We start from the raw sequence: 17,382 nt of genomic DNA on the forward strand, positions 1-17,382 counted from the left end.
TGACTGTGGGAATGACTGTCGGGTATTGCCTTGTTTGCTGATTGGTGTAGGAGGGCTCAGATCACTATAGGTGTGTCACTCCTATGCAGGTGAGTCCACTATAGGTGGTGTCATCCCTATGCAGGGGGCAGGTGGGCTTATACCGTATAAGGGACAATCCAGAGGAAGCAAGCCAGTAAGATGTGTTCCTCCATGGTTTCTGCTTCAAGCTCCTATCTTGAGTTCCTGCATTGGCTTCCCTGGATGATTGACTAATCTGTAAGCCAGATAAATTCCTTTTTTCTAGTTGCTTTTGGTCTGGGTGCTTATCACAGCAACACAAGCAAACTAGAACAGGCAGATTCAAATTTTATATTAGAAAGAAATAAAGATACTGTTAGAATAATTTTCAAAATAGTTACCTCTTCTTACAATGTTTTAAGCTTCATAATAACAATCTGTTAATTGCAGCAGCATACCACTGTAAGATCTTTTGTGCTAAATGTATTAACTGCCTCTACTGATAAATGGCTCTATTCCAAGCCATCTTGGCAAATTATGCCCTAAAATTATGCCTCTGGGTTCTATAAATACAGAGATTTATAGACAATATCATTAATCAAAAGGAAACTGGAAATTCACTCCCTGTCTTCTTCCCTAATCTGCCTTATTCTAGGACAATGACTAAGAGAGACTTGCACCCGGGATTCTGATTACTTAAATAAGAAATAAATCTTTGGCTATTGTACGTCATCATTCATTCACTGTTTTTTGTTTATGCCTTCTCTTTTGAGCATCTGCAATGTGCCAGGCATTGGGCTCTGTGCTAGAGTTGCAGCTTAAGTGAGAGGCTCTCTGGCCACTCGTAGCACAGTAGAGGTAAGTCAGGGACACTCGCTTACACAGTGAGCTTGACAGTGGCTCAAATCATAACCCCAAATGCCTCAACGTCTAGATCAGGGATATAAGAAACAAACTGCCATGCTTTTGCTGGCTTTGGAGTGGCTCCAAAGCATTTCTCCAGTCTGTCTATGATAGACACAGTTCTGATATGGTCTCATGACCTCTACCAGACATTACTCCATGATCATGTTGCATGACAAAGGAGGAGTATAGATGTAGTTAGGATTACTAATCAGTTCATCTTTACAATTAAGGGAATTTGGGGCGGGACTATCACTCATTGGTAGAGTGTTTACCTAACAGGAGGCCCTGGTTCAATTTCCAGTAATGACAAGATATAGGTATTTTTTTTTTTGATGGCCGTACCTAATTAATGGATGGCCATACACGCGCTTTAAAAGCAGAGATTTCTGTAGATGGTAACAGAAGAAAAAGAGAAATTCCAAACATGAGAACCCAATGTGAGGAAGTTCTCCATGCTGTGATGGAGGCACCAAGTAAGCATCTCTCTGGACAAGAACCTTCCCATGATGACAGTCAGAGAAGATAGAATGGCTTCTGTCCTCCACTATAAGGAACTGAACACCACTTACACTAGGAATGAGTTTGAGGAGGACACTGAGCTCCAGAGGAGAAGGCAGTGGGCTGGCATCCCACCTTTCTTCAAAGAGCTGACACCGATATTCTCCAAACTCCAGTCTAGATATTACAAGATGATAAATTGTGATATTTCAGCTACCAATCATGTAGGCATTTGTTACATAGCACCAAAACTTAGCACTTATTGTTTGTCATTTGTATATTAGTCCTGAAGACTAGTTATCATGATGCATTCTAACTGGGGCACAGCTGCTTAGCCCTTCTTATTCAGATAGGGAAATCCAAACCAAAGTTTCATATTAGTCATATTAGCCTTCTCATCATTTTTTTAAAAAGACATCACTTTTATGTATGTGAGCATACACACACTGTTATGTGTGCATGGGTGGAGTAGCCTGCACACAGATAGAAGTCAGAAGGCAGCCTCACACCCCTCCAAGTTGGAGTCAGAGACATTTGCTGAGCTTCATGAGTGAGTGCTGAGATCTGATGCCCAACCCTCACGATTGTGTAGCAAACACTCTTAACTGCTGAGTAATCTCCTCAGCCCCTGTTCTTATTCTTTATACTACTGAATTTATTGTTCATTTTAAAAGAATATTGAGCTTGTTCAAAAAATGTTTGGAAATAAAGTACAAGAAATAATTTTTTTTCTCTGAATCAGTTGGGTGCACAGACTGTGAATACAGCCACCATTATTTTCAAATACTTCAAAGGATTTATTTTAAATCAGAGCATTCCCTGACAAGCACACACTACAGCCATGAAAGGAGGGAGCTTCATGCTCACTCATCTTTCAGACTCTACTCAAGTTTTATGAAACATATATAAATACTTTTTTTTCAGCCAAGATGCAGACAGAGCCCTGTCATCAGTTACAATATCTGCTTAGTATCCTTTGGCCTGAAACAAGGTTTTCATTCTTCCATTGACTTTTATGATCTTAAACTTGAAGATTACAAGGCAATGAAATGGTGTGCTTCAGTTCGGATAGCCAGAGCTCTCATCATGACACCTGTGCACTTTGGTGGCTAATATAAGGAAATGGTGTTCCATTCTCAGTGACTGGCTGAATATGATACACAATTTCAGTATGTACTAAGCTACACTAACCACCTTAATGTTGATCACTCAACAGTGTCTACCAGGGATCTATAGACAACTGGTTCCTCTGTCTTTTAAATCAACAGCTATTTTTATAAGAAGATAATTTGAAACTACATGAAAATCTCATCTGCTGCCAAACTTTAAATTCATTCGTGTATAATAATTAAATAATTATACACTAAAGATTTCCTATTTTCTTTAATGCTTTACAAGCTGTCATTATCACCCCCTTTTCATAGTCAAATTGTCAGGAATTTGACTAAAAGTAACTCCTTCAAGCTGAATTGACTTCAATCTTGACACATCTCAAGTCTCTTCTAGAGAGGAGTTCTGTTCTATCTGCAGCCAAGATCTGGATGGTGGGTTTGTTTCCTCAAAGCTTTTGCAGGGGTGCTGCTCTTACACTCACTGACCTTGCTTTTCCATGTCTCCAGACTCTGCTCTCCACATCCTCATGACTTCTCTGTATACTTTTTTTTCCCACCTGGAATGCTTTCCCCTCCTCCTGACACAGTAAACATTACATAGTCATCGTTTAGACTTAAGTGCAAATATGCTTCCCCTAAGAAACTACCTAAAGGGCCTAGACTGGAAGGTCCCTGATCCTAGAGCATGGTGTATCTTTGGAGCATATATATTTCTCCTCTCAGTGCCATCTCCCACAGTTATAGTACACCATTTGTAACATGTTTGTGGAAAGCCTGAATGAGTGAAAGAAAGAATGACTTAGACCAGAACTTGAACCCAGGGCTTTCTGAGCTCTTGCAAAGTAGACACTTGAAACTGTTGAAAGTAACAGGCTCGTTGAGATAGCATTTGCCGTACTGATGTACACATCAGCATTATTTGCTCCTTCCTGCTAAATTCTGAATTTTCTTCTGAACCAGTTTTCACTTTACCAAAATATCTAAAACTATCCTAGTATTCAGTATACAACTCAGGCTCAACTGAACTTAAGACTTTCCTGCCGAAGCATCCCAAGGATGACGGTATAATGTGGGTTTGCATCACCAACTCCAGGCTCTTTTGTCTCCCCAACCCATTTCTTGGAGACAGAGTCCCACTATGTAGCCCTGGCTGGCCCGAAACAGGCTCACCTAGAACTCAGAGAGACCCTCCTGACTTTTCCTCCTAAGTGCCACCACACCCAACCTTCTCTGTATTATTCTTGAAGTTAGTTATACTTGAAATGGACTCAGACAGAAAAAAAAAATGGAAAACAAGGTGCCCTCTGAAAAGGTCACAGACGTTACCACCCCTGATTTAATCACTGGGGTTTACTCTCCATTAGATTTCTTCCCGAGTAACTTTGGTAATTTGTTAAGAAAACAAAACACTGCAGAAGAATATTTCATTTGATTGCATAATGCTAAATCTTCACCACCTCCTGGGTCCTTAATTAAATCTTGTTGTTACACAGTGCCTTGTCCTTGAATGTGGGCTTCTCTAAAAGTCTCGGGAAGAGGATTTACAGCACAGAAGGAAAAAGTAGCCCGAAACTCTGTGGAAGTCTACAGCATCCACATAAGCTAGACAGAGCCATTGTCTTAGCATGGTGCTTTCCCAGATTTCCTCTGGCTTTATGTTAGCCCTAAATTCAATAACAGTCCACTTAGGGTGATGACCCCTCCTCATTTATAACAGCAGCAGCTGGGCCTGGGAATGCTGTAAGATCTTCGCATCACTGGAAACAACTGACATTGACTTCTGATGACTTGCTGAAGTGTAGCTCAAACAGTTTGAGGTATTAAGGGAGTTTCCACAAAGCTTTCCCTCCCTCAGTTTTCAATTTCTGATAAACTGATAATTCTTCCATGCTTGTATATGCCATAACAACTTATAAGTAAAAAATTAGTATTCAGTATTTCTCCTTTCCATGAACTCACAGAACACATTTCTTCCATTCTCAGATATCTAGCAAAAGAGAAGATTAGGTTGAAGGGAAATTAAAATACTTTATTAACAGTAAGATGAAAAAGACAGGTCAGTGTTGCACACTAATTAGGACAACATTAAGTTGCATATGTTTCATTTGTGGTTGGGCACCCAATGTGAGTTATTCAATGTATTTGTTCCATTGTGGACCTCTGTAATGATCTCTGTTTTTGCAGAAAGAGCTTTCTCTTTTCCATGGGTGCTTAGTATTTAAACCACAGTTATAAATTAAATTGGTTTAGAAAAAAATGGCAGTAGTAGGTTCTCTAGGGTCTAGGACCTCTCCAGTCACAGGGAGTTAATGAGATTTTTGGTACCAGGCATGAATTCAATTCTAGTGAATGGGCCTTATATCAAATTAGAAAACTATTGGTTATGCCAGGGATACAATTGCTACTATTGCACCCTTGGGTAGCTCTTGCTGCTGCAGCCATTGTTATGGTACATTGGCTTTAGAGTTTGGTAGAACTACCAATTGCTTTTCTTCATTGGCAGATTGCTAATACTTTTGGCTACTAGGAGAGCCAGCCCTCAGAGCCTCAGAGGGAGGCTCCCAGTTCAGTTCTATCTTGATTCCTCCATGTCCTGTATTCAAAATGTGTGTTGTTCTCAGCAGTAGAGCCTTGCCTGTATGTTCTAAAGACTAGCAATGGAATAGTAATAGGCTATATTGTTTCCAGAGGGAAAATTAGAGAATAAAAGGTAGGGAAGTTTTAAGAGTCTGAGGCCCAGGACACCTACCGATAGAAGTATCTCCTCTGTATGGCAAAGAAAACATATCCATGAAATTTCAACAATACACTTGCTCGAATAGGACTCACATAATGACATGCTAGTTGACATGCCAGAATGGAACATGGCAATTCCACATGGTCTCACTCTGGATGAAAGGCTACAGGTAATCAACTGCTGTGGAGAGAGGGAGAACTAATTTCTTCCAGGAATGAAGTCCTGCATGGGATATCCAATCCCAAGTGGTCAGCTCTGGACACATGCACATATGTACACTGCTAAACAGATTTGGGATGCCGTATAAGTGTATGGGAGTGTGTGTATGAGTGTGTGTGTGTGTGTGTGTGTGTGTGTGTGTGTGAGAGAGAGAGAGAGAGAGAGAGAGAGAGATGAGCATTATAATAAAGAGATAATGAGTTGAGAGGGTGAATGAAAAGAGATAGAGGGACAAAAGAAGGTAATAGTGATTCATGAGAGGAGCAGAAGGAAGGAGGTTCCTTTCTGGGGTTAGTCAATTTGTGCAAATGTTATTTCTCCCCAGGAAAAGCCTCTAACCCAACACACATCTGTGTACTTACACGTGCACAAGTACACAGCAAACATACTTGGCTTGTTCTAGAAACTTCCATGAAAGCATCTTCGAATTCTTAGCTACACTGAAACACTCATGGTTTGATATTTTAGCAATCCCCAAGAAAGAACTTAGTGAGTGATTATCAAGTCAAGAAAAACATTCTATCTTTCAGCCTCCTTTGGTAGCATATTTCCACTGAAATGAGTTATATTAAACGTGGTTTAGCATTTAAGTCTAACTCCTTGAATACAACTTTTTAAAATGAGAATTTGTTATTTTATCACATCTCAGAAAATAATTGAAATGGATGCATTTCCTGGCTGCAACTAATTAACTAGGACGTTTTATCTGCAGCTAGAAAATGATAATGTGAGCTTTACTAAACAAACTATCCCGACCAAGACCCGACAGAATAGTCAAAGGATCGAAGGCAATGAATTGAAGCAAGTTTAAGGAAAAAAAAACTCATTTAATGAGAAAATTGTTTGAAAAACACATTGTTCAGCTTTGAAATGAAAACTTGCCAAGGCACACGGTCCCTTGCCTTCTTCAAAAAAATAAATAAATAAAGACATGTTTTAATTGTTGGGCCACTTTTGGAGTTTCAGAATTATGGCTGCAGGTTTTCATTCTGTCTCCAGAAAGGGAAGAGTGTGGTGACTTTGTGCACACTGTGTCTTCACGAACACACTGGAAGGTGGAACTGCACAAGGTCTGTTCTTTCCTCTAGGGCTGTATTCCATTTGTCAAAGTAAACATCGGCTATGAAGTCCCTCCTAATACGGGCTAATTTTACCCCAGCTCCGCAGAGCAGTACTCAGTATCAACCATGTACCAAGGAGAGCATGCTGGCAAGACCAGAGGTGCTGACCAAACTTCAGCCTGGTCAGATGACAGAAAGCACAGAACACTGGGTGTGGCCTTGTCAAGTTAGCCAAGGAAGGATTGCTATCTGGTATATATTTGTCTCTACAGAGATTCTCTTTAATATCTTACTGAAAGATGCCAAAAAATAATATAATTTCCTACAAGGCAATCCAGGGAGGAACCTAGCGTATCTACTTGTCTAGCAGAGCAGGTCAATGGGGCGATGTGGCTCTGAGAGCTGTGGGGGGTTTCTGGCACAAATATTTACTAACCTCCCCTTGTCAGCAGCTCCACGGTTTCTCTGGCCTCCCACTTGTGGTCAGATCATATTCAGAAAGGATCACTTCCCTTGGAGGCTGCTGTGTTTATCTCTCTTCTAAATGTTAATATTAAAATGCAGCTCGATTCAGGTCCCATGAGTCATATGTTGCTCAGCATTGCCCTCCTCTTGCAGCGCCTTGCAGGGGGACAGTCACCTCTGAAGGTGCCAGTCACTTGGCTACTTTTTCAATACAGTTCACAAGCACTTCCTCTGCCTTTAATGAGAAGGCAAAAGAAACTTAAAACTCAAAGAAAATCTGTTAGATGTTCAGAATTTCTGATTACATTTTTAACATTTATAAGTTTTGAACATATTTATGAAAAATGATTTATTTGAAAGTATTTATTGAAAAAATAGAGTCATAAGCCGGTCAGTGGTGGTGCACACCTGTAATCACAGCACTCTGGGAGGCAGAGGCAGGTGGATTTCTGAGTTCGAGGCCAGCCTGGTGTACAGAGTAAGTTCCAGGACAGCCAGGGCTATACAGAGAAACCCTGACTCGAAAAAAAAAAAACAAATCCAAAAAAAAAAAAAATAGAGTCATTTTAGGGGGATTCTAAGTTGCCTAAAAAAAAAAATCTTACATGATTGGAGGTATCTGCTTACAATGAAATTGTTTGAAATAAAATGTCTTCAGATATTTTTCTCATTACTATTTTGTTTATTTTGTTTGCACATATGTGCAACAAGAGAAAAGCACAGTTCTCTGCTTCTACCTTATGGGATCCAGGGACTGAATTCACGCTCTGACTTGGTGGCAAACCCTTTCACTCAGTGAGTCATCAGAGAGCCTGAAATGTCCAGGACTTGGATGATGAAGGCCACAGGAATCTCAATACCTAGTACATAATATGTGGCCAATAATCATTTGCTGAATAAATGCATGGGGTTGGATGTTGATCAAATTGAGGCCCTGTTTGTTGAGTTCAGAAATATGAAAGAATTTTTAAAAAAGCAAAACAGAGGATTCTTTAAGTGCTGACGAAGACAATTTGCTTAATCCAGTGGAAACATTAACGGATTTGGCTTCATCAACGATAAAGGTATTCTGGGGAATAATTACTTTTATGGTTGAAAATGATAATAAAAAACCCTGTTCCTCTAATCTCTGTATTGATGCTGTATGCTGCTATTTGCGTGCGCATGTGTGTGTGTGTGTGTGTGTGTGTGTGTGTTCAAGTGTCTATATATGTGTGGAAAGGGAAGCAATCGGGTGCTTTATCACTCCCTGCCTTATTTCCTTAAGACAGGATCAATCACTGAATCCAAAGTTCACCATTCCAGCTCGGCTGGCTTTAGCCGGCCTCTAGCACCTGCCTGTCTCCACTCACCAGTGCTGGGCTTACAGGCAAGTGTGTCCGTGCCTCAATTTCTATGAGGCTGCTAGGAATTCAGTATTTGGTCTTCGTGTGTTAGCAGCACTCTTACCCACAGAGCCATTTTTCCAACCTCATGTCCTCTGATTTCTTTGCTTTTTAACTAAAGGTTCACACTTGTGTCATCCAAAAAGAACTCTGAAGAGGAAGAATAACTGACTCAGAAATAGCCCATTGGAAAGCAGTGATGGCAAATATACAGAACAAGTCACACCATTTACTTGGTCTGAGTAGTTCCTCATATCTATAACCATTATTTCATTATTAATCATGTTATGAATGCTATAAAGCCAGGTTCACTTGTTCTTTGTTTCCGCAAATATTTTCATGCCTCAAAACTATTGTGAATCTTAGAAAATAATTAATAATTAATGGATCACACTATTCAATATCTAATTATATATATATGTGTATATATATATATATATATATATATATATATATATATATATATATATATACATAACCATGCAGATACTTTACAAATATAAAATGATTCTGTGATGGCCACTATATTTAAGTGGCATGTTTTTCTTATAGGGAAAAATACAACCAACAATTGTGAAATCATTACTTAATAACTTAAAACAGAAAGAATTGAGTCCTGGTTAGCTAGAAAAAAAGAAGATGCTTGAGAACAACGTGATGAAGAGCTGACTTTACAGTCTATGGGAAGGGTCCAGAAGAAGAAAGAATGTGTACATTCAGCCCAGTGAGAGTAGAGTGCACGTGGCATGAGTCACGGATGTGTCGACACATGGTGGTGCTTAGTCAGAGCATACCTGGCCCCAGAATCCTTTACAAAGGCTGCCTAGACATGCATAGAGAAACCCTTGATGCTATCGTGACCAAAAGAAGCAAGGTATTCTGGGTGAGCATCTCTGCGTCCCAGTGTGAAGTAAGTGTATTAGCTGGTATGCCAGTGCGTTTAGGGAGAGAGTGCATGGGTGAGACTATCAGTGGTGCTGAGGATGGTGTGGCAGGAGCACTGTGAGCATCCTGAATCTGCATTTCAAAGGGAAAGACAGAGGCAGGAAAAGGAAAAGGAAGGTCTAAAGAAGCCTAGTGGTTGGCCCAAGGATGAAATACAGAGACAGCTAGAGGCTGCAGCCTCACACAAGCTTGTAAGCAGATAAGCCCAGGACAGAGGCTATGCCAGCAGACCCTGTGAGGTTGTACATTTTTCTGGGTTCAAAAACAACAAGATGTGTTTTTAAAAAAATAAATGGAATCCCCTACAGCTTAAAGAGTATCATCCTAAGAAGGAAGGACATCAAAACCTGAAAGCAAATGGCTCCATTCACAACAGGACAATATCTTTATCTTATACCCTGTTCCTCCTACAGACTTATACCCTCCCCAAGAAGAAGGAAAAGGGGACAAACCATCGAGAAAGCTTTCTGGATCGTATGCCTGGATATATGCCTGGATTATATGCCTGGATATATGCCTGGATATATGCCTGGATTATATATGCCTATATGGCTGGATTATAAACAAGCACTGTCTGATAAATCCTTGCATGTTAACTATTTACATGAGTTATTATGTTTTCTTATAGGGAAAAATCTAACCAACAATCAAAATAAAATATGGTTATATTTGTGTGCATGAACAAAAGACTCAAAGTCATAAAAGTGTTCTGATTACACAAAATAGTTCTACATATCCATATGTTTAATATGAAACCTCGATAAATATATTTTTCTGGGGGTGATGATTCAAACTGGTGTGACCAAGATAACACAGTGCTCATGTTGAGAGACGTTGCTGTAACCAGTGATCTTTGTTTCTTGAGCTATAGAATAAACATGCTAGGTCTACTATCACCATGGGGAGAATCAAATTAATATTTCCAGGTTCAGCCAAGGCTCTTCAATGTCCTGATGGAACCCTGAAATATCTAAGGACATTTAGACAAATTGTCTACTTTTCCATTAATCTAAGGAATGCTGACAAATTACCACAACTGTTCTTTCAACTTAAAAAACAATCTGCTTGGTTGTAATGTCTTTGTGGAACAATTTATCCAAAGTACCATTTTGCCTAGAGATAATCATCATGCTCTTGAAGTTAGCATAACCATAAATACATTTGTTTATATATTCTACATGACAACCCTGTCAGATAGGCTTTGTTATACTGAAGCCAAAGATCAGCAGTATTAGTCTTTCCAAAGCTTACATTGTGGACAAGAGTCAGTCACCAGCTGATGATCAGGGCTATCCTCTTGTCTGTTTGCTACAACGTGGTTGTACTTTGTTCTTCAAAAGTTTATGTGTTAAAGGCTTGGCTGTCAGAGGGATGGATTTGATGTAATGGAAACTTTAAGAGGTGGACCCTACAGTGAGGTAATTGTGTCATGAAATATCTACTTTAGAAAGGTATTGATGCTGGTCTCAGAGGATAAATGTGTTCCCTCAAGAGTAGATTGCAATAAGGCAAGAGCACCCTTGAGCTTGGTCTCTCCTGCACACAGCTATTTTCCGTCTTCATTCTCTACCATGTGTTTCAGCCAAGAGAGTGAGTCTTCACTAGAGACCAAATAGACAGGACTGCCATATCTTTGTCCCTTCCCCTAGAAAATTGTAAGCTAAATTAACTTTTCTGGAAAGCCGGGGGCTTGGTATTTTGTTACAACAGAAAATGAACTAATATAGTATGACATAGTCTACTTCCTCTGCATCCTCTTTTCGTTTTTACTTTTTAGTTGTTTGTCTCCAGGGATGAATATATTCTATGTGCCATGCCCTATTGAGTGGCTGAGTTCATCGTCAAACTGGATAGGACACGTTCCTCTAAATCCAGTTTTCAATCAGGATTGTTCTGAAATACTGTGGTGTTCGAAGATTTACCAGGTTGGGAGACAAATACATTCTTGGATATAAATCAAATCTCCAATTATACTTCTCTCTTCATATCCCACTGGCAATTTAAACTGGAGAATCCCCCCCCCTCCTTGTCCATCAGCCACACTCTGCACAGTTCTTTGTTCTCTGTACCTGACAAGCCTGGACTTACAGCCACAGTTACCAGATCTACTCACCTTTTAAAGTTTTATTTCATTCTATTGAATACTATGGTGTTGGCACTGTGGTTTTATCTTAGCATTCCAGTCTTCAAGCCTAAAGGAATAACCTTTAGCCATATTATTACAGTGTTTTGGAGGTGTGTAATACTGTATAGTTACTAGCTTCTTACTTTAAAATAACAAAAATAAGTCATCTAGAAATGATTAATTCTTCCCAAACTTTTGGGCATACTTAATGGCTTGCATGTGTGTCTGTGATCCATATGTTTACAGTGCCTGTGGAGACCAGAAGAGGGTGTTGGAGCCCCTGGGACTGGAGTTATAGATGGGTGTGAGCTGCCATGGGGGTCCTAGGTCCTTTGGGAGAGCAGCCAGTGCTCTAAACTGCTGGGCTATCTTTCCAGCCTGGAGGTCCCTATTGTTTTATCTTTATATATCTCCACCTATAAAAAATGAAGAAATAAATGAAGAAAATGAGAAAGTTCAACATGTATGTTCAATGTATAGCATGAACTAAGTTTTACTGACCACAATAATTATACATAGTAGGCCAAAGGTGAGATGGATGAGTCTGACTATTTAACAGGTTTTGTGATTCCTCTGCTAGAGCCTACCCTCTGATCTATGCTCTAAACTTCTTGTCTACTACTATCTGCCAAGTTATTTAAGCCTTTATTTTTATTTTGACTATCTCACAGTTATAAAAGATTATAAAAGCAATGCCATGTTTTATCCATATATCTTTCCCCAAAGTTCTCTCAAATTGTTCCAATTACTATGTTATTAAGTAATTTATATATTTTATTCATGTTTGCCAACATTCCACAAATACAGACTTTCTGGATTAGGCTTGAACCCATGGCCCAACAGTGCCATAGGCCATCATATCTCCCTTCATCTGCATGGTTCCTAAGACTTTGTCATCCACAACTATGACCCTGGAAAGCACTGACTGGTTTTTAAAAATGTCTCTCACTTGGGGTGTTTCTCATGTTCCCACATTATTGAATTCAGTTGTGTGTGTGTGTGTGTGTGTGTGTGTGTGTATTTTCCAAAAATGCCAAAGTAGGATACTTTGGATATGAAATGCTTCTCACAAACCCATGTGTCTGAGTGCTTGGTCCCTAGCTCTTGGTATTGTTTTAAGAAGTTGTGAGAGCTTCGGGAAGCCCATCTAAGAGTGTATGTTACCAGAGTCCATCCTTTAGATCTATAGCCTTGCTCCTTCTGCCATTTCTGTGTCCCACTTTGCTAAGATCAGGTTATCAGGTTTCCACTCCCACCTACACAGCCACTAGCGGCTCTTTCTCTTGCACACATTCTCCACCGTGATGGACAGTTACACTGCCATGAGCGGAAAATACACTATCCCTTTAAGTTGCTTCTCATCTGGCATGTTAGGACATCAATGAAAAAGTACCTATACAAATACTGCGATCTTGTCATCAAGTGTACTAATACTTTTAGCCTGGGTGGCACCTAACCTGATTATTTTGCTAGGATGATATATTCTTCAATCTAGAGTTGCCATTTTCCACTTTATAATAAGGCATTTGGAAAGGAGGTACTTTAGTTCTATATAAATAGTTTGTTTTGTTTTAATCATAGTTTTCAGCTAGCAATTTTTCAACACCCATCCTGAGTCTTGCCAGAATTCAATTGTTGTATGATGCTCTCCAATCTTTTAAGTTTACAGGATCCACTCTACATTATTACAATAATAATTACACTCTAAATATGATCTCCATTTGTTTATAAATGGACTTGCTGATGTTTATTTTAGTCTGTGGATTATAGCTCATCACGGTTATGTTTTAAACTTTCCTTTACAAAGTAGTCAATATTTGGCCAGCAAATGTCTCCATATCAAGACTATTGCCTTGCCATATAACTCACCTTTGTGGGAGAAGCTTGCTCAAGGAGCCTTCCCTTCTCTCACCACTTCCCCAGTTTCCGTTCCTTTTACTGGAGAATTGCAGCAGGACAGTAGAACCTAGGCGCCATGTGTGCCCACATCATTAAAGTATCACAGCTTCAGGGCCACCTCAGCAGAGAGTGACAACATAAATGTAAGCATGCAAATGCCTGTACGCAAACATACCTGTGCCCATACATACTCTGTGTGTACTTAGCATAATCACACACTTACCTCTGATTCTACGTTACTCCCGCAATGTCATGAATACATCTGACTTTCTTTCCTCAGAGAAAACACTGATACACATTATCTGAAGCATATTTGCTCATTTGCTTAAGCCTATGGTTTACTTGAGGGTAGTTTCAGAATGTTGAGTGCATATTCCTTTAGAAAGCAAGTCCACTAGCCACAGTATGATTGTGCACAGAGCCTTTTACCTCTCAGATTCAGCATATAGTAAAAACAAGTACTCTACTCTAAAGTTACTTAGGTTGGATCTTATTTTTAACTCATCTATATATATCACATTTATACATCTTTATTATCAACAGTCCATTTGGAACCACAAACCAACCTATAGACATATCCTGGTTGATAGTAAATATTTAGTGTGGATACAACAAGTATTGTCATAGTTCCAATGTTACCCTAAGATGCTTTCACATTCTAATTTAGAAATATTTATTTGAATATTTCTCCCTTTATGCAGTTACTCCAAGCAAGCTCTTCGGACTATCTCTTATTCTAGAAGAAGGTGGAGGGACCAATGCTCATCCATTCAGCCCCCCTGGCTAACTCAGAATTCCTTCTGAAGGAGGTAAGCATTGTTTCAGCATTGGTTTGTGGTCTGGTCCAGATGACTCTGTATTTACTTCTTCTTACCCTGTGGTTAAAGTCTTAGAATTCTTCTGTTTTGTTCTCTAACCAAAACTGTCTTCTTCCAAGCTCTTTCTCATTACAGTACTTCTTAAAACAATGACAAAAACAAACAAAATGAAAAAACAAACAACAAAACCAACAGAAAACACAAAACATAAAAACCCTTTTCTTATGGATACTTTATAAAGTGTCGATTTGTCAAGACTGAATGGTTTGCCCCAGAATTACCTTTTAAGCAGCTGTACAGTTCTGGTTAGGTGAGGCTACAAGAGAGATTCCTGTGTGAGAATCTGAAGGTGAAAGTAAAACAATCGATTCATAGCTCACACACTACTGACATCTGTGCAGCCATCCACTGGGCAAAGCAGTGTTGACCAGCACGTGCTGTACCCCCAGCTTCTGTCTTCAACCTTGATGACACCAGGCTTGATTGTATGGTGTCCTGTTTCTGTAAACCAGCCATGCTATCAAGGTAAGGGGTGAGAAGATCTGGCATGAGTTCTCTCCCTCTTTGTATTTATGGCTCCCCCAACCCTGGTTCCTTGTTTTCAACAAGGATGCCCATCAAACTCCAGTATTAAATACAAAGGCAACAGGCTTCACACAGTCTAACTAATGAATGCTCACAGTTGTTCAAGGTCAAATGGTGCATGTGCACATTCACGTTCACATACTTGTGCATAGCTCTGTATACAGATGACATATACTGTGCTGTCACTGCTCCATACAGAATTTTGATATTTTTCAGTGAGTACTTTATAACAAGTACCTGAAAAGCTGGGGTGTCCTAGGAACTGGGGAATAGGTAGAGGAGAAGAGGATTTGGAGTTAATGTGTATATGCCTTAAAGGTCCTTGCTTTGAGTGCAGCCCAATGGAAAGTTGGGGTCCCTCCCTAAGAATGGATCCATCCACCCAAGAACCCTGCCCCTTCCTGTGAAACTCTTCTTCCTTCCTCAATTCCCAGATGCAAATGCGTAGCTTTGCCAGCATGCTTTCTGATGTTTGGGGGATCCAGGACATCTCTCCTCCTCCTGCCTCTCCTTTTGAATACCTTTGATCTCAAAGTGCCTTTGTTATGACTAAAGAGCTGCCAGATGCACACCTTTTGATTGTTCTGGGAGTTAAGGACTGATTTTGCAACCCCCACCCACCGCAGCCTTGGTCCTTGTTCTGGGGCTGTTGTAAGCTTGGTGTTTGCTTTGAAGTCATTTCCTACTATTTGCTATTTTGAAACTCAACTAGTTCTTGCTCTACACAGCTTACCAGCCCTTCATTAATTAACTTGCATCTTAATTTACTCCTAATAGCAAGAAGAAAGCAGGAGGCAGCTTAACATTCTGCCTGGAAACTTCCTTAGATGATCACCCAGATCAATAGTTACAAATCTTACATTTCAGACTGCGGCTAGGATACTAGCTTTAAACCTTTGACCCCACCCCACAAAACTCCTTAGTATCCCTGCCTTTGCTTTCATATCATCTATGTTCTACTAACTTTTAACCTTCTCATGGGCTTGTAGGCTCTAGTTTTCTCAGTTCTATGTACGCTCCAAATTATTTTTGGTTGTGTGCCAAAATAAACAAAAACAAACAAACAAACAAAAAATAGCTGAGCCGTCTTTCCAGACCTATATACTCCAAATTAAATACAGAAATCTAAAATTTCAAGGTTAGGGCCCACATTTGTCAGCCACATGGCACAAAATTATGGGGGTAACCAACAACTTTTGGGTTGCATTTGAGGCCTGATACATGGGAAAGAATCCATGCCTGGTACTATTAACCTTGTCAAGAAAAAATACCTTAGGCAATAATCACAGGTCCTAAGGGGAAACCTACTACTACTAATGTCTTCTAAATGGACTGTTGCCAAACTACCCTCTAAATCTTTATTTTTATACCCATAGATCAGTGTTGCCCTCAACCTTGGCCAAAGAAACTGCTCTCTGCAGTGCTCAGCAGTTAATGCAGAGACTCATAACTAGTCAAGTTGATTGTTGAGAATAAATGACTAGTGATTGTTCAGCCCTAAATGGGACATTTTACACCAATTGTCTTTTCCCAAGGCTTGGGAAGCATTGGAGAGGAGGCTGTAGGAAGAAAGGAAGAGCCAAGAGGATGAGGAGAAGTCTGCGGAATGCCGAGTTCTGGGCAGTAATGGCTCATGGACTCATGCTGCAGGGAATCAAGCTAATGAGCCCACAGACATCCCAACAGAAAGCTCTGAGTGGGTTATAACAAAAGCAAACACAAAATAGGAGAGAACGTGAAGGAGTGTGTCCAAGGTGAGCAGACAAGGGGAGTCTGCTGTCTATCCATTAGCAAGATACATTGCTTAGGGAGTTGGAGAGGTGGCTCTGTAGTAGAGTGCTTGCTGCTTTTCTGGGGGACCCAAGTTCAAATCTGGCACTCACACGAACAGTTCATGAATGAATGAGGTTCCAGTTCAAAGAATCCAATGCCCTCTCTGACACACACACGAGACATACACCCATGTATGAAATTGCCAAAGTATCAATAAAGGATATTCTATTAAAAAGAAAGAAGGTAGCCATCTGTAAGTCAGAAAGGCATCCCCAGAATTGTATTAAAAATAATTTTTTTGCCTGCTTTGTAAATTGCTTAGCCTATGGTATTTTATCATAGCAACCTGAGGTAGCTAATTAAAGCCAATATTCCTGGAAATACCAAGAAGCCTCCAAACATTAATTAAATATTCAACATTTATGAACAGATTTCAGAAGGACTATAATTAAATAATGGAACCATTTTAGACCATCCCTTCAATTTTCACATCCTCACTCTATGACAAGAAATATGTACAGTACTTCTTCTATCCCTTCCACTGTTACATGATGACATATGAAAAAGAATTAACCTGGATCCTGAGTTAGTAGATCCAAATCTCGAGAGACACTACACACACACACACACACACACACAGAGAGACCTGAGCTCAAGCACCCACACCTGACTCAGATGCTGAGCTTCTAAACTTGGAGCTAACGCAGGGATGAGACTTTGGCAGGACTTTAGCAGGCCATGCATCCACTTGGAATATGAGAATGAGGTTGATTGCCAGGATTCAGAGATAAAATTGTGGCTGGCAGACAATGATTCCCTTTTCTTGGGGGTCCTAAATTTGTATGATCTCTTTC

This window comes from Apodemus sylvaticus, chromosome 13 (genome assembly GCF_947179515.1).
Source record: "Apodemus sylvaticus chromosome 13, mApoSyl1.1, whole genome shotgun sequence".
Lineage (NCBI taxonomy): Eukaryota > Metazoa > Chordata > Mammalia > Rodentia > Muridae > Apodemus > Apodemus sylvaticus.